Here is a 24,688-nt window from a genome sequence, read left to right as displayed (position 1 = left end):
ACTTGCATCTTTTAAGGTTCCTGCATTGGCAGTCAGTTCTTTACGAATAGCACCACCTGGGAAATCCCCATTATGTATAATATATTCATGGAAATACTTGTTATTGTTTCTTTAAACTGTTTAACTTTCTTTTTTTTTTTTTCTTGTCAGTTGTTCATGTCTGCTGACATTTTATTTCCTCTTTCCCATTTTGAATATCCTTGAAGTGTTATTTAAATGTCTGAAGTAATGAAGATTCTTCCAACTTCATATTCTAGAATAGGATTATTTCAAGACATGGGCTGTCTCTTCCTTAGAGCCAGTCCACATCTTTTTCCCTATCCTCTCTGCCTAACCATTCAATTACTGCAAAGCAAAATTTATACTTGATAATTTATTACTTACATTCTGTATCTATTTTTAACAATTACATAAATTATATTCAATCATTACTTTTATTTGTCCATGACATTTTGTAGGATGCTAAGAGTTTTGCACTTTGTCTTTCCAACTTGTTTCATTTGTCATCTTTGCACTTAATGACAGGTTTATGAATCCCTGCCTTATGTGTGAAAGAACACCAAGAATGAATGGCTTATTGTGAAGAGGGTAGCAATGCAAAATTTAGTGACCTTCACTGACATTTAATAATATACTCAAATGTTAAAAGGTAGAAAACCCCCAGTACTATTAAGGCTCTATCTCAATAGGCACAAATTCAATGGAAATGCATTTTAGTGTCACTTCCACTATCATCGTAATGGCTCACTGGAGAAAACAGAAAAAGGATCATTAGTCACACTTTATCTGTCAGGTTTTGTGATGCAAATGACTTCAATGGAAATGTCTCCTATGCATACTTCTCTAATTTCTGTTGTTTGTTATGGAAAATTGAAAAAAAAATTCTGAATTTAGATTTTATATGCCAGTGACTCTTTCATGGATCCATATATCACTTTCCTGACACTTTGTAGAACAGAGATTGAAAGATGGAAGTGTTAATTAAAAACTGTGGCCTTGAGACCAGTTACAGAAACAATGACTGTGATAGTTATCCATACTTCCCTCTGCATACTATATACATACTTTTTGTATGTTATGCATTTTATTTCTCTCACCTTTCCCTATTATTTTAAATTGTTTGTGGGTAATTTACACTTCTGTGTTTATGTTGCAGACTATTTGGATATAATAGTGACTGTGTTCAGTTCAGTTCATTCACTCAGTTGTGTCCGACACTTTCCGACTGTACGGATTTCAGCATGCCAGTCTTCCCTATTCATCACCAGTTCCTGAAGCTTGCTCAAACTCATGTCCATTGAGTCAGTGATGCCATCCAAACATCTCATTCTCTGTTGTCCCCTTCTACTCCTGCTTTCAATCTTTCCCAGCATCAGAGTCTTTTCCAATGAGTAGTTCTTCATATCAGGTTGCCAAAATATTGGAGTTTCAGCTGGAGGGTCAGTCCTTCCAATAAATATTCAGGACTGATTTACTTTAGGATGGACTGATTTGACCTCCTTGCAGTCCAAGATTCTTCTCCAGCACCACAGTTCGAAAGCAATAATTCTTTGGCACTCAGCCTTTTTTATGATCCAACTCTTTTCTCCTGTACATGTCTATGGGGGAACACACACACACACACACACACAGCTTTGATTATACGGACCTTTGTCAGAAAAGTGATGTTTTTTTCTTTTTAATATGCTGTCTAGGTTTGTAAAAGCTTTTCTTCCAAGGAGCAAACATGTTCCAATTTCATGGAGCAGTCACCATACACAGTGGCTTTGGAACCCAAGAAAAAAAGTTTGTCACGGTTTCCATTGTTTCCCCATCTATTTCCCATGAAGTGATGGGATCAGATGCCATGATCTAGTTTTTTGAATGTTGAGTTTTAAGCCAGCATTTTCTCTCTCCTCTTTCACCTTCATCAAGAGGCTCTTTAGTTCCTCTTCACTCTGCCATTAGAGTGGTGTCATCTGCATATGTAAGGTTGTTAATATTTCTCCCAGCAATCTTGATTCCAGCTTGTGCCTCATCTAGCCTGGCATTTCACATGATGTACTCTGCATAGAAGTTAAATAAGCAGGGTGACAATATATAGGCTTTACATGTTCCTTTCCCAGTTTGGAACCAATCTGTTGTTCCATGTCCAGCTCCAATTCTTCTTGACCTGCAAACAGGTTTCCCAGGAGGCATGCAAGGTGGTCTGGTATTCCCATCTCTTTAAGAATTTTTCACAATTCATTGTGATCCACACAGTCAAAGGCATAGTAGTCAATGAATCAGAAGTAGATATTTACCTGGAATTCACCTGCTTTTTCTATGATCCTACAGATGTTGGCAATTTGATCTCTTATTTCTCTGCCTTTTCTAAATCCAGCTTGTACATCTGAAAGTTCTTGGTTCACATACTATTGGAGCCTATCTTGAAAGATTTTGAGCATTACCTTGCTAGCATGTGAAATTATTGCAACTGTGTGGTAATTTGAACATTTTTTGGCATTGCCCATCTTTGTTATTAGAAAATTGACCTTTTCCAGTCCCATGGCCACTGCTGAGTTTTCCAATTTTGCTGGCATATTGAGTGCAGCACTTTAACAGCACCATCTATTAAGATTTGAAATAGCTCATCCCGAATTCCATCATCTCCACATCTCCACTTTGTTTGTAGTAATGCTTCCTATGGCCCACTTGACTTCACAGTCCAGGATGTCTGGCTCTAGGTGAGTGACCACACCATTGTGGTTACCCGGGTCATTAAGATCCTTTTTGTATAGTTCTTCTGTGTATTCTGGTCACCTCTTCTTGATATCCTCTGAGTCTGTTAGTCCCATACCATTTCTATCCTTTATTGTGCCCATCTTTACATGAAACATTCCCTTGGTACCTTTGACTTTCTTGAAGAGACTTCTTTCATAATTTATCTTTGATTTTTTTTTTTATATTTTGAAAATGATATGCCAAATGTAGTGAACTTATTTGGAATTTATTCTACTTGATGTTTTTTGAGGTTTGTGGATCTATGATTTCATGTATGACATTAATTTAAGGAAAATTTTAGTCATGATCATTTCAAATTTTTTTTTTTTCTGTTACTTTTCTTCTCTTTCTGGTATTCCCATTACATGTGTTACAGTTTTGTAGCTGTTTCACAGATCATGGATATTTACTTCTAATTTTTGTTTGCTTTTAGATTTGGAGGTTTATATTGTGATATCCTTAAGCTTAAACACTTTTTTCCACAGTCCTGTGTAGTCTCCTAATATGTCCATTGAAGACGTTTTTCTTTCTATTAAGGCAATTTGATCATATTTCTTTTTGGTTCTTTTAAAGAATTTCCGTGGTTTTGCTTACATTGTCCATCTGTTCTTGCACACTGTCTACTTTATCCATTAAAGGCCTTAGCATATTCATATTTTGAATTTAAAATTTTAATTGTGAAAATTCTCATCTGATAATCCAATATCCCTGTCATATGTAAATCTGATTCTGATGGTTGTTCTCTTTAAACTGTGCTCTTTTTAGTATGCTTTGTAATTTTTTTGAACATCAGACAAGATGTACTAGGTAAAAGAAATTGCTATTAAAAAGCCATTAGTAACGTGATGATAAAATGTGTGTGTGTGCTGGGGGGAGGCAAACAATTTATAGTCCTAAGATTTAAACTTTCAGTCTTTCAAGTGAGTTTGTCTGACCCTGGACTGTGAACTTCACATGCATTTCTCATTCTTGTCTTCTCCACTCAGGTGAGATAGGATAGCTGCTGCTGCTAAGTCACTTCAGTCGTGTCCAACTCTGTGCGACCCCATAGACGGCAGCCCACCAGGCTCCCCCATTCCTGGGACCCTCCAGGCAAGAACACTGGAGTGGGTTGCCATTTCCTTCTCCAATGCATGAAAGTGAAAAGTGAAAGTGAAGTCTCTCAGTCGTGTTCGACTCTTAGCGACCCCATGGACTGCAGCCTACCAGGCTCCTCCATCCATGGGATTTTCCAGGCAAGAGTACTGGAGTGGGGTGCCATTGCCTTCTCCGGATAGGATAGCTAGAGGGGGCTTAAGGTGTGTGTTTCCCTTCCCTTAGGTCACTTAGGCTCTGATAAATCCCAGTATGTTAAGCCAGATGTCAGACCTTGTTAAGAAAAACAGAATACTCCACTGTATTCCAAAATTGTTCTTTTGCTTTTCTCTGTGCTGAAGGCAGGAGGGTTTTTTTTTTTTTTCTCCCATTGTGAGGACCTGCTAGATATCCAGGACATAAAAATCACAAAGATAATGGGGGGCGCCCTAAGGACTGAATCCCTCTGAGTTTTTTATCTCTCATACTTCTCTCAGGTTGAGCCTCCAACAATTTATCAATTACAATTCAGTTTTCCATACTCTGACACTGGTTCTTATAGAAGTTTCAGCTAGAGGGTTTCTGCTCCAAAAAGTTGTGATTCTCTGCATTTGCCTGCAGGTCTCTCCAGTTTTGGGGGTAGCGTTTGTTCTGTGATCTTACTTCTCTGATAGATCTAAGAAGATTTGTAGATTTTTCAGTTTGTTCAGGTTTTTACTTGTTACTAGGATGGAGTGGCAGGTTCTAAGCTTCTTACATGTCAGACCAGAAACTGGAAGTCCTCTAAAGACAACTTATACCCCAGAGTTATTTTTAAGTTTTCAGGCTAGCCTCTTGTTTGCATCAATTCTTATTGCCACTGTAGTCATCTGTGATGTCAAAGAATTGCTGCTGATTTTATATTTTTTTGTCAAATGCCCTGGGGATGGGGCATTTTTCATCAAGTATGTTCAGATTCAAAAGAAATAAAGACATGCTCCGTGAATGGGATTTTTTTCTAGAAAGCTACCAGGGATAATAATGAAAATACTGTGGGGATAGGGTTTTGGGGAGCTATAAACCCATTATTCCCCCTCCAGTACTACCAGGCTGCTTTTGACTGTGGCTACCATGGTTGCAAGTCTGTTTTCAAGGTTCATGATGAGCTGGGGTGAGGGTATAGGAACAAGACTAGTTAAAATTGCCATAGACTTGTTTTGTTTGAACCAACTCAGTTTCTTCCCTTCAATAACACTTTGTGGATTCAGAAAATGCTGATTTTGACATTTTAGTGCTCTCATTGCTTTTCTGGAGGAGTTGATTTTTAGAGGTCCTTATTTTGCCATTACAGAGTATTTCTCATCAGTAATATGTGTTTGAATGATCAAAGTTAAATCCCAAAAGTAACATATAGCAAAATAAAAATAAATAAATAAATATCATTACCCCCCAAAAGATGAAATATGTACTATGTAAAAAGGTATATAACCACAAGCTTGTTCTCTATGTCTGTGAGTCTGTTTCTATTTGTAGATAGGTTCACTTGTGCTGTAATTTAGATTCCACATATAAGTGATAATGTAGGGTATTTGTTTTTCTTTATGACTTACTTCACTTAGTATGATCTCTAGTTGCATCCATGTTGCTAAAGTGTCATTATTTCACTCTTTTTATGATGGCTGAGTCATAGTCCACTGTATATGTGTACCACATCTTCTTTACCCATTCATCTGTTGATGGACATTGAAATTGTTTCCACATCTTGCTACTGAGTCCAAGCTCGCTTTGCTTGCCACACAATAAGTCAATGAATCCAAGACAAGGTGTTGGGGCTATGAAGGGACTTTATTTGGGAGCCAGCTGACTGATAAGATGGCAGGCTATTGCTTCAAAATAACCGTGTTGCTGGGGCCTGGATGTCAGATTCTCTTATGGATCAGAGATGGGGGGAGGTGAGGAAACAAAATAAAAAGACCATTTAATTCCTGCAAATATCTCCTAGAATGGCAAGCCTCAGGTAGGGAGAGGTGTTAGTTTCAGTTCCTTACAGTCATTTCCTGGGTACTGCTAAATGGAATGTCTCCTGTCATATCAACAAGCAAATACGTCACGTTTATATGTGATTCCAGCCTCCCCAAATGTGAACTTCTGGGCCGTGCCTGTAAGCAGCAGACAAGGGGCACCAAGAGTTGCACCACTTGCCACAGAGAGTTCAAGAATCTCACAATCCTTCCCAGGTTGGAGGGGTCATGTTGTCTCCCTGAGGCAGGGCAAAATGTAAGCCTACAAAAGTGGCAAGATAAGGGTTTAAGTCTGGAGAAGAAAATGGCTACCCACTCCAGTATCATTGCCTGGAGAGTTTCATGGACAGAGTAATCTGGCGGGCTACAGTCCATGGGATCACAGAGTTGGAGCCATTTTCTTCTCCAGACTTAAACCCTTATCTTGCCACTTTTGTAGGCCTACATTATGGCTTGCCTCCGGGAGAAAATGTGACCCCACCCACCTGGGAAGGATTGTGAGATTCTTGAACTCTGTGTGGCAAGTGGTACAACTCTTGGTGCCCCTTGTCTGCTGCTTACAGGCACGGCCCAGAAGTTCAGATTTGGGGAGGCTGGAATCACAAATAAATGTGACATATTTGCTTGTTGATATGACAGGAAACATTCCATTTAGCAGTACCCAGGAAATGACTGTAAGGAACTGAAACTAACACCTCTCCCTACCTGAGGCTTGCCATTCTAGGAAATATTTGCGGGATTTAAATGGACTTTTTACTTGGTTTCTTCACCTCCCCCCATCTCTGATCCATAAGAGAATCTGACAACCAGGCCCCAGCAACACGGCTATTTTGAAGCAATAGCCTGCAGATGGTGACTGCAGCCATGAAATTAAAAGACACTTACTCCTTGGAAGGAAAGTTATGACCAACCTAGATAGCATATTCAAAAGCAGAGGCATTACTTTGCCAACAAAGGTCCGTCTAGTCAAGGCTATGGTTTTTCCAGTGGTCATGTGCAGATGTGAGAGTTGGACTGTGAAGAAAGCTGAACACTGAAGAATTGATGCTTTTAAACTGTAGTGTTGGAGAAGACTCTTGAGAGTCCCTTGGACTGCAAGGAGATCCAACCAGTCCATCCTGAAGAAGATCAGTCCTGGGTATTCTTTGGAAGGAATGATGCTGAAGCTGAAACTTCAATACTTTGGCCACCTCATGCGAAGAGTTGACTCATTGGAAAAGACCCTGATGCTGGGAGGGATTGGGGGCAGGAGGAAAAGGGGATGACAGAGGATGAGATGGCTGGATGGCATCACCGACTCAATAGACGTGAGTTTGAGTGAACTCCAGGAGATGGTGATGGACAGGGAGGCCTGGTGTGGTGCAATTCATGGGGTTACAAAGAGTCGGACATGACTGAGCGACTGAACTGAACTGAACTGAACTAACATTTTCATTTTCAAGGGTTAAAGTTGCAGAAGCAGGTCCAGTGTAAATTCAAAATTAAAGCACTACTATGAACATAAGGGCCCCTGTATCTTTTTGAACTATAGTTTTGTCCAGGTATATGCCCAGGAATAGGGTTGCTGAATGGCAAGGGGGAAGGGAGGGAAAGGAGGGAAGGACTGGGAGTTCAGAATTAACAGACACAAACAATTATATACAGAACAGACAAACAACAAGGCTCAGTTGTAAAGCACAGGGAACTATATTCAATACTCTATTATAAAGCATAATGAATATAATATTAAAAAAAAAGAATGTCTATATGTGTATAGCTGAGTCACTTTGCTGTGTAGCAGAGAGTGAGAAAATATTGTAGATCAGCTATACTTCAATAAAAAGTAAAAAGTAAATAAAGAAGAATACAGATAAAAATAAAAATGGAATTTGGGTAACGGTCATCTGGGTCAGGGAAAGTAGGATTGGATGATGGTCATGCAGAAATGAGAGTGGAGTGTATCATAAAAAAAGTGAATGATTAACCTCCCTGAGTTCCAAGTGAGCAATGAAGGAAGAAATAAATACCATTTTAGCTTAAACAATTTCAAAATTTGCTGTAAATTAAACAAAAAAATGATAGTCAACTTCAATTTTCTTAGATTTATAGCCAACTTGTATATGTTATTCATATAATCACAGATCATAGATACATTTAGATATTTTCATATACTTACATGTTTTTCCTAGACTTGCATATAATCCATACACTCACAAACTGGGTGTTATATGCATACTCTTCATCAAATGCATTGGTTATTATGTATGATATTTTGTTAACTGTTTTTTAGTGTGGGGGATCTGGGGTAATAAATTGAATATAAAATATTTTCTGTTTTCTTATTAGTTCTGTAATGGAAATTAAGAAACAATCTGTTAAAATTTTAAGGAAAATTTATCTTTCTCTGTTTTTGTTGTTTGAAGGGAACATACTTTATCTTTTAAATATTGCCACTCTATTTTGCTTATATTTTTATGATGGCCTCTTTTAGGTTACATGAACTACATAGGCAACTGTGATGTTGAAAAGGTAAACAACTAAGCAATGAAAACTCAGCTCTGGCTTTAATAAATCTAAAATCTGATTCTAAATGATGTTAACCTGTATGCATCATTATTTTCTGCTCAGTATAGTGGTCAGTATCCAGAGCTTTGCAGAAGATATTCATGTTTGTATTTATTCGGTCTAACCACTTATAGTGCTTAACTTTTGAATTTGACAATGGAATTTATTGCAACATAATTATTTTAGGCTGAATTTAGTAGAAAATGCTTAAGTCCTTTCATCCTACTTACCAACATTTTTTTTATTCTCAATTTGGCTTCTTTTCCTGCCCTGTTTTTAAAATCTAGTTGACATTGAGCTAAAAGTTTATAGAACATTCAATGAGGGCAAAAATATTAATAAATACACATTTTAATTAATTTTAAAATTTACAGAAGGTTAATAGAGAATTTTTTAAATCAGTTTTGAAAACTTGAATGAAAGACATTTGTAAAAAGAAAAAGGAAAAATCAATTTCCATTTATCTTCCCAGGGGGTATCAGCTGAGCTAAGGAATCAGTAGGAATTTACACTTTCTCACATGCACAATGATAAATGTTTATATCAACACCACAATAAACATTGTCCAACAACAATGGGAGGAAGAAAGCACCAAAGGACTAAAGGGGTTAGAAAACATTGCAAGACCTATGTGCTGTTATTTCTTTTAATTTTCCACTTCATTAACATCTTAGATATGGATATGCTGACTCTGCAGATGTTACATGTTTTTATTATTAAATGCTTTGCTGCAAACCAGTTCTCTAATGTCCTCAGTGTGTGTGTGTGTGTGTATGTCATTGTGTGTGTTATATATGTTTTATAGATATTCACAAGATATTCACATAGTTTATATCTCCATCATTTATGTGAGCCACAATATAAAGAATAAAACTCCACCTCATTAGAACTGATTCAAATGGACCCAGAGGGATGGTACGGGGAGGAGGGAGGAGGGTTCAGGATGGGGAACATGTGTATACCTGTGTTGGATTCATGTTGATATATGGCAAAACCAATACAATATTGTAAAGTTAAAAAATAAAATAAAATAAAAGGAATAAAACTATTAGGTACAGAATAATTTACTGAACATTTGATGATTTTGTTTATTAAGTAGTTTTATCTAGTATAAAAATAACTATATTGCAAGATATTCCATACCAAAAAATGTCTGACGTTAAACTTCCTAGGACATATTGGAAAGTAAGAAAAAGTAAGTAAGTAAGTAAAAGAAAGTAAGAAAAAGAACCCAGGAGATATAAGGAAATTATTCATTCCAGTCTCATCTCTAGCACTGAATATTTCGGAATATGGGGGAGTCATTTAGATTTTTTTCATTCTTAGAGTCACTAAAAGATTATTTCCAAAGTCATGATTATTCCTTTGTTATTTTCTTCTCAATACCTTATTTTATTACAATTTTTCAAAGTCTTGTATTGCTTTGTAATCATCTACAGTTTACTTTCTGCCTCACTGAGCAAATGTGAATTCCTGGAGAGCAGGGTCTTAATGTATATATCCTTCCGTCACACATATTAGTGAATTCTAAGTTCATTTGCAGCTTTCAAAGTACTTCAAAATGTATTTTGTTGGTTTTCTTAATGATTTAAATACATAATTTACACTTATAAGTGTAAATTTAGAGGTATTTAGCAAATTAATATTTATTAGGGTAACAATAAGACTGCATGTTGTTTGAAATTATGATATCACAAGGAGGAGCAGAGGTGTTTTTATTTTTATTTATTTATTTTTTAAGAACAGAAATAAACTTTAATTCATTGAAAAGTGCGGCAGTGAACCAGGTCCATCAGAGGGTACTTTGTAAGTCAAATGACAGGCGACTCAGGCCAGAGCAGAATAACTTCTAAAAACAGATAATGCAAAAACAGGAATTCACAAATTCAGTTGGACCTACACAGTGGTGAAACAAAAGATCCAACCAGTCCCACCTGGTTCCCCTGGTGAATCAGTTTATATATTCTTTGTTATCTCTTAATAAGGATCCTGAGACTAGTCCTTAAACACATAAATATAAATTTAAAAACATTTCTAAAGAAGCTTTGCTCATATTTCTAAACTTATGCAAAGCTACCTTCTTTTACATAAACTTATTGTTGTGCATATGTGTCTATTATTTTTTCTCTTTAGAATGTTAGTCAAATATACATCCTTACACATCCTTAAAACCTTAGTAAAAAAGGAAGTTAAATTTAATGCTTAATAATTTCATATTTAACAAGACTTTAAATTGTTATCATGGAGAGAACTGAGTATGTATAGCTATTTATATATGCACAGACATATAAAATGTTATAATTGCAAAATGTGAAAAATATGACATCTGAAACTTTACAATATGCTGCATCAAAAAAGCATTGCTTTCTAGACCAAGTTATGTGACTTTACATTTGGAAGCTATGATCAAATTTTCCTCCTGTACATTGTATGGTACAACATACTGATTTCCATCAGTACATTTAAAAAATCTTACTGTGTGTTTCTTTCTGTTTTTTTTTTTTTTTTTTTTTCTGTCTCTCTGTCTCCTTTAGTCTCTCAACCTCCTATTTTTTTTTTTTTTTAGAAAGATAGAACTAGTGTAATTCAGTTTGAATAATGGACCACATTGCCTTGAGATTCAGAGACTGTATATAGCCTGGCATGGGAGTGTCAGCATCTGAGTGTTGTCAAGAAAGCAGCCACATTGAAAGGCTTCCCACACAGAGTAGGTGAGCCAGAGACAAATAAGAGAGATGTCCCCCTGAAAATATAGCCTAGTGCAGGATGACAGAGCTCAAGCAGGTTGAAGAAGATATCCAAGGTAGGGGTCATCCACCATGGGGTGGCAAATCTTATAGAAAGCACAGCTGTGTGTGGTGTCAAAGCCCAGCAGCAAGGGGAGAGTCTTTGTATGAGAGAACTGACTGGCAGGGAGTACTAAAGCCTAAGTAGGTTAAAGAGAGGTTCCTTAGATGATGGGATAATGACAGTGGCTCATCATGAAATTTCTTAGCCCAAATTAGAGGAAGAGGGCACCTGTCTGAAATAAAAGGAGGAGTTTAGTAGGGAATAGAAATTGTTCTCTTACAGGAATTTGCACAAATAAGTAAACACATGAAGAATAACAGACACTAGTTTTCTAATTGTCTAAAAAGGGAACTATAAATATAAAAAGGGATAAAGTTGGTATGAACTCTGTGGTGTGGGACTGAGCTAGAAGCATGTGAACAAACATGTCTTTTAAAAGATACAGAATGCATTACTGGTATACATGTGCTTAGTCGCTCAGGCATGTCCGACTCTTGCGACCCCAAGGACTGTAGCCCACCAGGCTCCTCTGTCCATGGGATTCTCCAAGCAAGAATACTGGAGTGGGTTGCCATTTCCTTCTCCAGTGGTATACATATATTTATGTATTTGAACAACAATGGATAAAAATATATATATATATATGTGCATATTTGGGGGCTTCCTAGCTGGCTCAATGGTACAAAATCGATCCCTAGGTCAGGGAAAGCCCCTGGAGAAGGAAACGGCAACCCTCTCCAGTATTCTTGCCTGGGAAACTGCATTGGCAGAGGAGCCTGGAGGGCTACAGTCTTTGGGTTGCAAAGAGCTGGATATGACTTAGTGGCTAAACAACAACTGCAGTGTATATTTAATATAGGTATGTATGTGTGTCCCTAGCTATGCTTTGTAGTTAGGAACACCCTCTAGCAATAATCACATCTAGAAAAGAGATCTTGTGTCTAAAATTCTCCAGGAAAATAAACTGGTGTTGAATGGGAAGATGGCTCATTCCTAAGGCTAGGAAAGAACATGCAACTAAGTCTAAAATACAATGCTATACCAGAAAATAAGAAAGTGCTCATCTGCTCAAAGATGAATGGGGGCATATTAAAGTGAAAGTGAATGCCACTGGCCAGACCTATCAATCACTATATGAATATCAAAATCAATAGATAGTAGTAAATTATAACTCATTGAATAAATTAGGAATAAAAAAAAATCTATGAGTCTATATTGGAATCAACTGGTTGGTTAATAAAGTTTGGCAAGTATATTAGTTTTCTATATTGTGTAACAAATTACCACAAGCATCACAGCTTTTAAATAGCCTGAATTATTATCCCACAGTTTTTGTGAGTCAGTAGTTGGGCACAGCATGGCTGAGTGCTCTGTGAGGTTACAATCACACAGTTAACCAGGTCCTCTGTAAAACTGCAATTAGAGTTTGCCTAGGCTGGGTTCTCCTCTGGAGATTTTACTGGGGAGATTCTGCTTCCAAACTCACTCAGGTTGTTAGAAATTGATTTTGTGGTGAATTCATACTGAGTTAGTGTTCCTTGAGGCCAGCCATGGAAAGCATGATTCTAGACTGAGTCAGCTAGCAAAGCAAAATCTTTTATATGACAAAATATGACCAGGAGAATGCCATCCCTTCATCTTTGCCATGACTATTGGTTAGAAGCAAGTTCTAGTTTCTACCTACAGAGAAGACTGTACAAGGGTGGTGCTGGAGAAGACTCCAGAGAGTCCCTTGGACAGAAAGGAGATCAAACCAGTCAATCCTAAAATAAATCAGCCCTGAATATTCACTGGAAGGACTGATGCTGAAGCTCCAATACTTTGGCCACCTGATGCAAAGAGCTGACTCACTGGAAAAGACCCTGATGCTGGAAAGATTGAAGGCAAAAGGAGAAGGGGAGGCAGAAGATGATACAGTTAGATAACATCACTGACTCAATGGACACGAATTTAAGCAAACTCTAGCAGATAGTGAAGGACAGGGAAGCCTGGTGTGCTGTGGTCCATAGGGTCACGATGAGTTGGACACAGCTTAGCAACTGAAGAACAACAACAAATGCATACAAAAGGTGGGAATCCTTAGGGATCACCTTAGGGAATGTTTTCAATAGAGAGGAATTTATTATTTACATAGCTCAAAGTACCATTCCACAAATAACTTCTTAATTCTGAAGAGAAAAAAAGAATAACATTACAATGAGAAAAGACTGGCACATGCTCCATTGATCAAAAGATCAAAGTGAATCTAACCTAATGCACAAAACTGAAATTATATATTTTGTAAAATGCAATGAAAAGAACACAGTATCACTTCTATAATATTTTCCTGACAAAAATGTATACTCTGTGTTGAATCATGAGGAGTCATCAGACAAATCCAAACTGGAAGATATTCTACAAAATACCTGTGCTTTTCATCCTCAAACATGTCAAGATCATGAATGTCCAGGTAATTGCTCCAGACTAAAGACAACTAAATTAAACTCACAATTTTAAATTGAAAACCACAGCTACAAAAGACATTATTAAGAAAAATGGCAAAACTTGAAAAGATTCTGAAAACAATATTGAAGTATTGTAGCCGTGTTAATTTATTGATTTTGATGTTGCTATTGTGGTTTTATTGAAGAATGTCTTTGTTTGTTTAAATAAACACAATTTCTCAGAAATTATCAGGGATAATGGAACATGAGTTTGACAACTTACTCTCAAATTGCTTAGAAAGTAATTGTCATTATATTTGCAACATATCCTTGGGCTTTTACTTTGGGGATATTGCAATCTAAAATATATACATATATATTAATTTCAAACCATTGATTGCTCTGATTATCTACAGTAGCATTTTAAAAAAACAAAAGACAAAAAACTTTATGCCTCAGGATGTTAATTCCAGTTGCATTTAAAATGCTTCAAACAAAATACATTTGGGAAACATTGATTAAAGTTAAGCAAGTTTCTTAAATGCAGGACTTCTTAGCGCCTTAACCATAATACACATGTTGCTAATCTCAAAGAAGGTGAAATAATATATAGTGTTTTCTAACTTTTTTATTGTTTTGGCCTCCTGGTGAGAATTTAATGGGACTGGATCTGCAGAAAACATATTTTGGTTAATACTAATATTGAATTGAATGCTCCTCAGGCAAATGACACAAACCTGCTGTAATTTGCCCCTTTCTCAATTCTCAACCTCATATCCCCCAAATTAAATTATTTTTGTATTTAATAAATTAAAATGTTTAACAAAAATGATTTTAAATTGTATCTTTGACTTTTTATTATTTATGAAAGCACAACTATGTATAAAGAAGAAAATAAAATTTATGAGAAACCCCACCCACTAGAGATCACTATTGCAGCACTTTGATGTCCTTCTTTCCATTATTCCTCTTCGCTCCCCTGGGTATATGTGTCTATCTTGAACTTTTCATCATTACTTTTATATTTTATATGTTACACTATAGCAATATTTGACTTGACTTTTCTTCAAAGTATATTCCTTAATTATGGGGCATTCTTTAAAACATTATAATGATGGTAAAATATATATGAATATTCTACAGTTTCCCCATTCTGTTAGTACAAGAAAGTGTGGGTAAAAAGTTATGAAAGAGTTGGACCATAAAGAAGGCAGAGCGCCAAAGAATCGATGCTTTTGAACTGCACTGCTGCTGCTAAGTCGCGTCAGTCATGTCCGACTCCGCGACCCCACGGCAGCCCACCAGGCTCCCCTGTCCCTGGGATTCTCCCGGCAAGAACACTGGAGTGGGTTGCCATTTCCTTCTCCAATGCGTGAAAGTGAAAAGTGAAAGTGAAGTCGCTCAGTCCTGTCTGACTCTTAGCGACCCAGTGGACTGCAGCCTACCAGGCTCCTCCGTCCATGGGATTTTCCAGGCAAGAGTACTGGAGTGAATTGCCATTGCCTTCTTCGTTGAACTCTGCTATGGGTGCTTAATTGTGTCTGACTCTTGCGACCCTATATACTGTAGCCTGCCAGGCGCGTCTGTCCATGGGATTCTCCAGGCAAGATTACTGGAGTGGTTGCCATTTCCTTCTCCATGCTATCTGCCTGACCCAGGAATTGAACCCGGGTCTCCTGCTTGTAGGCAGACTCTTTACTGACTGAGCTACAAGGGAAGCCCTTCAAACTGAGGTGCTGGAGAAGAGTCTTGAGAGTCCTTTGGTCAGCAAGGAGATCAAACCAGTCAATCCTAAAGGAAATCAGTCCTGAATACTTACTGGAAGGACTGATGCTTAAGGTGAAGCTCCAGTACTTTGGCCACCTGAGCCAACTCTTTGGAAAAGACCCTGATGCTGGAAAAGATTAGGGCAGGAAGAGAAGGGGGCAACAACGGGATGAATGAGATGGTCGGATGGCATTATCAACTCAATGGACATGAGTTTGAGCAAACTCTGGGAGATAGTGAAGGACAGGGAAGCCTAGTGTGCTGTAGACCATGGGGTCACAGAGTCAGACATGACTGAGTGATTGAACAACACCAACAGATAAGATAAAAGATATTTGGCAAAACTAATACAATTTTGTAAAGTTTAAAAAAAAAAAAAAGCTTCTAACAAAAACTCTTTGATTATTTTGTGAGAGGGTGATGTAGAAGTAAATTTCTCAAATAAAAATAAATGAATATTTTAAGGACTTTATCAACTTGATGCCAAATTGACAACTAAAAGGATTGCATTTTTTTTTTTTTTTCTTTAGAGAGACTTTTTTTTAGAGGAGTTTTCGGTCACAACAAAAATAAGCAGAAAGTTCCATTTACTCCTCCCCATACACAGTTCACCTGGAATCTCCCACCAAAGTGGTACATTTGTTACACTCAATGAACCAACACTGACACATAATTATCACCCAAAGTCCAGTTTCCATTAGGGTTCCCTCAAGGCATTGAATTTTCTATGAGTTTTGGCAAATATGTAATATTATGGAACTACCATTATAATATCATACAGAAAAATTTCGCTGTGCTAAAAATTCATCCAGTGTGCTTCGTCTAGTCACCTCTCCCTCCCTGAAAGATTCTGACAACCGCTGATCTTTTTACTATCTCTATAGTTTTGACTTTTCCTGAATGTCACAGAGTTAGAAATAGATTTTCCTTAAAGTGCGTCAGAACTTTACAAGCAAGCTTGTTACCATGCATACTTGTCGATTGTTAAGTGTTAGCATTAAAAACAGTGGCCAATATAAACACCATAAAAATGTACTTTCCTGTTTAGTTTCAACCTCACTCTTGCTGTTTGTTTTTGGCCAGACTTGATGGCATTATTTTTACAATCTACCAGTTAATTTGTAGTAAAAATCCAAATTTTTTTAATCAAGATCTATATAACTTCCCATGACCTTACCCTATTCAATTTTCTGCTCTTATATTAACTCTTTTTCTGTTTCCCTAATCTCTGGTATTATTTATTCCCTTCCTCATCATTTATTTAAGCCATAAATACTCAGTGAACTCACGCTATGTGTTAGGCATTTTTCTAGATGTTACATAGAGGAAAGCAACAAAGTTCCTACACCATAGGCTTAAATTCTGTTTCTAAACTAGCCAAGCACTGTGACAGCTTATACAATGCTGTCTCACATAGTAGATGATTCAACAAAAGCAAAATTAAACATTGTCAATAGGCAATGATAGTTTGAAATGCTTTAAAATTGCATAAAGAAGGAAGGAAGAGTAGTGTTGGTAAAATTACAAAGAAGAAAATATTCCTGTAAATAATTAATAATAACTAATCTTTTAAAATAATTTCTGAAAGACGGAGGAAAGAGAGGGAAATGAGGATAAATAATACATGACGGCTTATCCATTTTGTTGAATTTTATAATGCTTTAATTCTTGTTTATTCCTTCTTGTATTTGAACCTTAGATAACTGAAGTGCTTTCCTTGAGAGAGATTTTTAAAAACCAGAGCATCATGCTAAATAGCTGCACACGATTGCATATTTGGGGACTGTTTAATTTGACATCTTTTAAGTGTGCTTGTGTTGAAGTTTTAACTGGTTTTTGCTACTTTGTCTTCCATTTTTTTCTTTTCCTACTGAGAATGCAGATTAATCCAGTTCTATCTAGACTGATTAGAGTGGTTGAATAAGTTAGCCATAGCAGACTTTGTGAAATAAATCTAGTAATGCAATTCTCAATGGACTGTAAAAATCTTTGATTAGTTAATTGTCAAGACACTGATTGATATAAATTATCCCATTTGTCTTCTGATTATTATTATGTAATATGTAAAATTATAAGATGTGAGAAGGATTTCCTGTTAAATACTAAATTTCCAACATGAAAGATCTTTGCAATCACAAACTCAAGCTTTACTCCTCAAATTTTAAGTTCATCCTTGACATTTTTCCTTATAATCCTTTACTTTATGGACACCTGTACATTTTGATATTAAAGTGGATTTTTTGCTTTTTGGGTCATTAGATTTCACTAATAATATGTCATCATTTAGTCACTGAGTTCACCTGAGTAGGTCACCAGTGGTTAATCCATACCAGGAGGTGAGACAGCCAATTTGCCCTGCACTAATGCATAGAGATGGATAGTTTTGCTCACCCTATTTGTCAATTCAGCTGTACCTACCCTCACAATGTGAAAGAAAAAAAAAAAAACAGTTAATTCACCAACAAGAAGTGCTTAGTTGTTAAATTAATATCACATATTCTCTAATATGGTCTTCTCACTGATAAAATAGGAACTATATGTATCTCATGGTAGTTGTCAGGATATAATGGGCTATTTGGGATTTAGGATGAGTTCAGTACCTATTACCTTAACATTATAAATTTTTACAGGTTAGTTCCCGGTGGTGTTTATCAAGATGGACTTTATCAAAGGTGTGAGACATAGTGGGATGTTGCAATAAAATTGAAATGTAAAGCTTCTAATGGATTGCCAACATAAAGGTCCTTAGTCTCAATACTATTTTTACCCCTGGGTTTAAACTTCAAGATAGAATGACATCCTTTAAAAACAGAGGCATTAGTGAAGCCTTTTCTTTTCTATTTACTGCATGCACTAGCTAAAAGAATAACACTTACTTTTCCTATATGGTGGCCTATCAAAATGAATTTTTATTGTACCAATCATTCTGTTAAAATAATGCTTCCAGGATTTTCTTGTTTTAAACTTCTTTTTTTTTTTAATCAAAGCTTTTTAATTAAAAAAAATATTTACTTGTGTTTGGCCATGCAAACTGTATGTGTGATCTTAATTCCCCAACCTGGAATTGAACCCATGCCCCCTGCATTGGAAGCAGAGAGCCTTGACCACTGGACCAAAAGGGATGACCCTAAACTTATTTCATAAGGAAAAAAAAACCAATCTGCTCAATTTAATTAATAATCAGTTTAATTAATCTGCCTTTTCCTCCAGATTAATCATTGGTTAGCTGCTTCTAGAAGGACCTCTACATTCAGTACCTCTTAATGCTTTTGAAATGATTCACAATTCAATATTGTAGCTGCCTCTAATCGCTACACTTCTCTGTACTTGGCTTAAATATTAAGTTCTCTCAGACAGTTCATTCAAGAAAGACAGCATGTTATGTAAAGGAAAAGTAATAATGACATAATCCATGCTGCCCAGGAAAGTCCAATTGACAATTAAAGGACATGTTGAAATAGGCTTTGTCAGAAATTATGTATTTGTTCTCTATTTATTCCTACAGTGTTGTTACACAGTTCATTGCTCAAATTTAGTGGAAGGCTAAATGATAACTCAAACAAATGTTATTTTAAACAGCTTTAACATTCTTCTGAATAAGTCAAAAACAAAATAAATGGGTAATAATTTTTTAATGCTTCTTGGATCAAGAGGTATTTCAATAGGTTCATTAAGAGCAGTCTAGAATAATTTGAGAGTGTTGTTAATCTTCAGGACTAAAGATCCTAATGGAATTACACCTAAAGCCCTTCCACCAAGAAAAGAAAAAAAAGAAAGAAATGAGTAGGAATCAAAGTAAGGAGTTTGTTTAAAATATATATATATATTTTAAATAACATATCTAAGCTACATTTATTCCCACTTTCCCACAAATATCTAAATTAACATTGTTTATATAAGTAGACCACATCTAAGTAAGAGTTTTGAGGAGAGAAAATTTCAAGTTGAATTTAATCAGATGGTAGTTCAGGAGAGGCATATATCAATGGATCTAATCTCTTAGGATATTGTGGTGTCTTTACAAAATGAGAGTATCATAATGATAACACGGTTAAAAAATTAACTAAATGGGTTTTATATTATATGCTGCTGCTGCTGCTAAGTCACATCAGTCGTGTCCGACTCTGCACGACCCCATAGACAGCAGGCCACCAGGCTCCCATCCCTGGGATTCTCCAGGCAAGAATACTGGAGTGGGTTGCCATTTCCTTCTCCAGTGAATGAAAATGAAAAGTGAAAGTGAAGTTGCTCAGTCGTGTCCGACTCTTCTCGACCCCATGGACTGCAGCCTACCAGGCCCCTCCGTCCAATGGATTTCCCAGGCAAGAATACCGGAGTGGGGTGCCATTGCCTTCTCCAGTATTTATATGACTCATGGACTAAAAGAATTTTTAAAACTTTACTCCCATAGTGAAAAAGTGAAAGTGTTAGTCACTCAGTTGTGTCCAGCACTTTGCATCCCCATGGACTGTAGCCTGCCAGGCACCTCTGTCCATGGAATTCTCTAGGCAAGAATACTGGAGTGGGTAGCCATTCCATTATCCAGGGGATTTTCTGGACCCAAGGATCAAACTGGTGTCTCCTGCATTGAAGGTGGATTCTTCACCATCTGATGAAAAATTGTCTTTTCTTGCTAATCTTAGAACAATGAATTTCCAATCTCAATACATTATCATTTTATAGAAATCACAGATTTATAAACATAAATCATTTTCCAAGTAATACTTATTTTAACACTTAGAAAAACTATAAAGAAATGATGAAAATGTGATATTATATAAAATTATATGGTTTTCTCCATTAAAAGAACAGATAATACTCATATGATATTAAATATGAGAATGTATAAATAGATCATTTGACAATTTATGGACTTAGTAGTTGCCAACAACTTTTGCCCCTAAGGTATTAAAAATATATATATATATATGGCTTTCTATATCTATATACCCAAGTTTATGACTGCTGCTACTGCTAAGTCGCTTCAGTCGTGTCCGACTCTGAGTGACCCCATAGACGGCAGCCCACCAGGCTCCCCCGTCCCTGGGATTCTCCAGGCAAGAACACTGGAGTGGGTTGCCATTTCCTTCTCCAATGCATGCAAGTGAAAAGTGAAAGTGAAGTCGCTCAGCCGTGTCCGACTCTTCGAAACCCCATGGACTGAAGCCCACCAGGCTCCTCCATCCATGGGATTTTCCAGGCAAGAGTACTGGAGTAGGGTGTCATTGCCTTCTCCAAGTTTATGACTACAAGATGTCAAAAAATCTAGTTTGGGATTTATAATTGAATGCTAAGCAGTGTTCCTATAACTCTATTATAGGCCTTTAGAAAGGGGCGGTGGTCAGTGTTTGCTGGATAAGCCAATCAAGCACTGTAAGAGTAGGAAGATGGCTTAGAAGTTATTCTGTTAACTCCAGCCTCCTTGGACCACAGAAGAAAGCTAAAACTCAGAGAGAAAGTGACTTGCCAAGTTACAAAGCTGGTACGAGATGGCAAGCCCATGCCTTTTCAGTTCAGTGTTTTATCTAGGAAGGCATTCTGACATGTGAGTATGTTCGTGCTTTCTTTTGGGCACTGTCCTACTCATTGCATGTGTTATGTATCTGTGCCCCTTGCTCACCCAGCAGAATTCCTAAATATTCTGTACATTGCCAGATGTCCTTTGAGAGATATGGTGACTTTGATTGAAAGCCTTTTTAATATGTGAGTCCATTGAATCACAGGAACTTAAAATTTGTAGTAAAAATTTAAGGCAATGTAAGAAACACTTCAACAACTGGGAATTTATTATTATGGTGATGATTATGTAATTTTTCTGCGTATATTGTAGCAAAATGCTTTATGAAAATTCCAAATGGAACTTTTTCATCAACCTATAGATAGGATGGAGAAGGCAATGGCACCCCACTCCAGTACTCTTGCCTGGAAAATCCCACGGGCGGAGGAGCCTGGTAGGCTGCAGTCCATGGGGTCGCTAAGAGTCGGACACAACTGAGTGACTTCACTTTCACTTTTCACTTTCATGCATTGGAGAAGGAAATGGCAACCCACTCCAGTACTCTTGCCTGGAGAATCCCAGGGACGGGGAGCCTGGTGGGCTGCCGTCTATGGGGTCGCACAGAGTCGGACACGACTGAAGCGACTTAGCAGCAGCAGCATAGATAGGATGTGGCAAATAGATTAAATATAGTTTCACTGTAGGAGATTTTAATATATGATTACAATCTGTCAGTTTCTTTTGCTGTTGTCTTCAAGTACTTTTTTCTCCGTGTGTTGGTATACTCTAACAGCAAAATTGTTTGGCTTGATTACTGCCCAGTTACATTCTTCCAACAATTCATCATGCACTTGTTCAATAGGTTAATAATAAATACCTCCTGAAGCAAATTAAATATAGGTCTATTAATACAAGGTGGCAAGAAAGACTGCATTTCAGAAGAATTCAAGGACATCTCATGAAACAATGGAAGGCACATTTATTATAGCATTAGTGAGAAGGGTAGAATTCAGGTTAAATTTATTTGTAGCAGCATATATTAGGCCTGAATATATATTTTCTCAGAGACTTTCAAACTACAAATTCTCTCTCAAATTAAAATAGGAGTAAATTTTCAAGGATAAAATCAGATTCAAAGTAAACATAAATGAATTTTGATCAAGGTTTACAAACATAAAACTTAAATGTTTACACTGGTAGTTTACGTGGGTAAAATAAACAGACTAGATTGGGTGGGGATCTTCAGCCGGAGAACACCTGCCTTCTCAACTCCAGCCGTCAGGAGAGTAGTCTCAGTGTGACCACACTAGACCTTATGATTTTTCAAATAAATTTCAAACTGGCATTTTACCTTTTTACAAAAGGCATCAGTTTTTCTCATGTTCCCAATTAAAATATTTTAAAGAGACAGTGTAGCTTAAAAAAAAAAAATGCCTACTAATCAAATTCTTCCTCTTCCTTAACAGACAATGCAGAATCAAAGTCTGATCCTATTTTGAATATGCTTTTGTTGTTCAGCCGCTCAGTCGTGTCTGACTGTTGGTGATCCCATGGACTGCAGCACGCTGGGTTTCCCTGTACTTCACTGTCTTCCGGAATTTGCTCAAACTCAACGTCCATTGAGTCGGTGATGCCATACAACCATCTCATTATCCTCTGTTGTCCCCTTCTTCTTCTGCCTTCGATCTTTTCCAGCTCAGGGTCTTTACTAGTAAGTCAGTTCTTTCCATCAGGTGGCCAAAGTATTGGCATTTCAGCTTCAGCATCAGTCCTTCCAATGAATATCCAGGACTGATTTCCTTTAGGATTGACTGGTTGGATCTCCTTGCAGTCCAAGGGACTCTGAAGAGTCTTCTCCAACACCGTAGTTCAAAAGCATCAATTCTTTGGTGCTCAGCTTTCTTTATAGTCCAACTCTCACATCCATAGGACTATTGAAAAAACCATAGATGTGACTAGATGGACGTTGTCGGCATGTAATGCCTCTGCTTTTTAATATGGTGTCTAGGTTGGTCATAGCTTTTCTTCCAAGGAGCAAATGTATTTTAATTTCATGGCTACAGTCACCATCTGCAGTGATTTTTGGAGCCCAGGAAAATAAAGTCTGTCACTGTTTCTGTTGTTTCCCCCATCTATTTGCCATGAAGTGATGGGACTGAATGCCATGATCTTCATGTTTTGAATGCTGAGTTTTAAGCCAGCTTTTTCACTCTCCTCTTTCACCTTCATCAAGAGGCCCTTTAATTCCTCTTTGCTTTCACTGTAAGGGTGGTGTCATTTGTATATATGAGATTATTGATCTTTCTCCTGGCAATCTTGATTCTACCTTGTGCTTTGTGTAGCCCTGTATGTCACATGATTTTGAATCTAGGCACAGCCATTAGGCTTTGTTTGAAATGTTCTTGAGTATGGCTATTTCATGGGCATACATTTCCAATGTTGTTTTGTCCTGATTATTGAGTGAATATGGGAGATGGCTTCTTATAATATTTTTACTCATCCATTATTGTGACACCTAAAGAAAACTATAACTTACCATATAAAAATTGCATGCATGCTAATCTGCTTCAGTTTTGTCTGACTCTTTGCAACCTCATAGACTGTCAATTGGCAGGCTCATGTGCCCGTGGGATTCTCCAGGCATCAATACTGGAATGGGTTGTCATGTCCTCCTCCAGAGGATCTTATTGACACAAGGATCAGACTCAGGTCCCCTGAAGTGCAGGTGGATTCTTTACTGTCTGAGCCCCTAGAGATTTATGTACCATCAGTTCAGTTCAGTTGCTCAGTCGTGTCCAACTCTTTGTGACCCCATGAATTGCAGCACGCCAGGCCTCCCTGTCCATTACCAACTCCCGGAGTTCACCCAAACTCATGTGCATCGAGTTGGTGATGCCATCCAGCCATCTCATCCTCTGTCCTCCCCTTCTTCTTCTGCCCCCAATCCCTCCCAGCATCAGGGTCTTTTCCAATGAGTCAACTCTTCGCATGAGGTGGCCAAAGTATTGTATCCATCAGATCAGATCAGATCAGTCGCTCAGTTGTGTCTGACTCTTTGCGACCCCATGAATTGCAGCACGCCAGGCCTCCCTGTCCATCACCAACTGCCAGAGTTCACTCAGACTCATGTCCATCGAGTCAGTGTTGCCATCCAGCCATCTCATCCTCTGTTGTCCCCTTCTCTTCTTGCCCCCAATCCCTCCCGGCATCAGAGTCTTTTCCAATGAGTTAAGTCTTCTCATGAGGTGGCCAAAGTACTGGAGTTTCAGCTTTAGCATCATTCCTTCCAAAGAAATCCCAGGGCCGATCTCCCCTAGAATGGACTGGTTGGATCTCCTTGCAGTCCAAGGGACTCTCAAGAGTCTTCTCTAACACCACAGTTCAAAAGCATCAATTCTTCGGCGCTCAGCCTTCTTCACAGTCCAACTCTCACATCCATGCATGACCACAGGAAAAACCATAGCCTTGACTAGACGAACCTTTGTTGGCAAAGTAATGTCTCTGCTTTTGAATATGCTATCTAGGTTAATTAAGTGCAATTCTTTCATTCTGAAAATTTTTTTGTTTGCTCATTTTGCCGACTCCTCCATAGGTTTTTGTTAACTCACTAATCTATTGCTATACATTTCTGAATATCTCAAACTCCAGGTACATTTTTTCCATTTAAAATACTCCATACTGGACTTGAGTACAAAATTTTTAGTACTTTATATGGTATTTCATACTTTACAAAGCATGTTTAAATGTTATGTCATTTTAATCCTTTTATGTGATTTATCAGGTAAGTATCATTATCATCACTTTATTTAATAACACAGAACCTCTCAGAAAGTGGGAACACATTCCTAGAT

The sequence above is a fragment of the Bos indicus genome, chromosome 1 (genome assembly GCF_029378745.1).
Source record: "Bos indicus isolate NIAB-ARS_2022 breed Sahiwal x Tharparkar chromosome 1, NIAB-ARS_B.indTharparkar_mat_pri_1.0, whole genome shotgun sequence".
Taxonomy (NCBI): Eukaryota; Metazoa; Chordata; class Mammalia; order Artiodactyla; family Bovidae; genus Bos; species Bos indicus.
Note: the sequence above shows the minus strand (reverse complement) of the source record.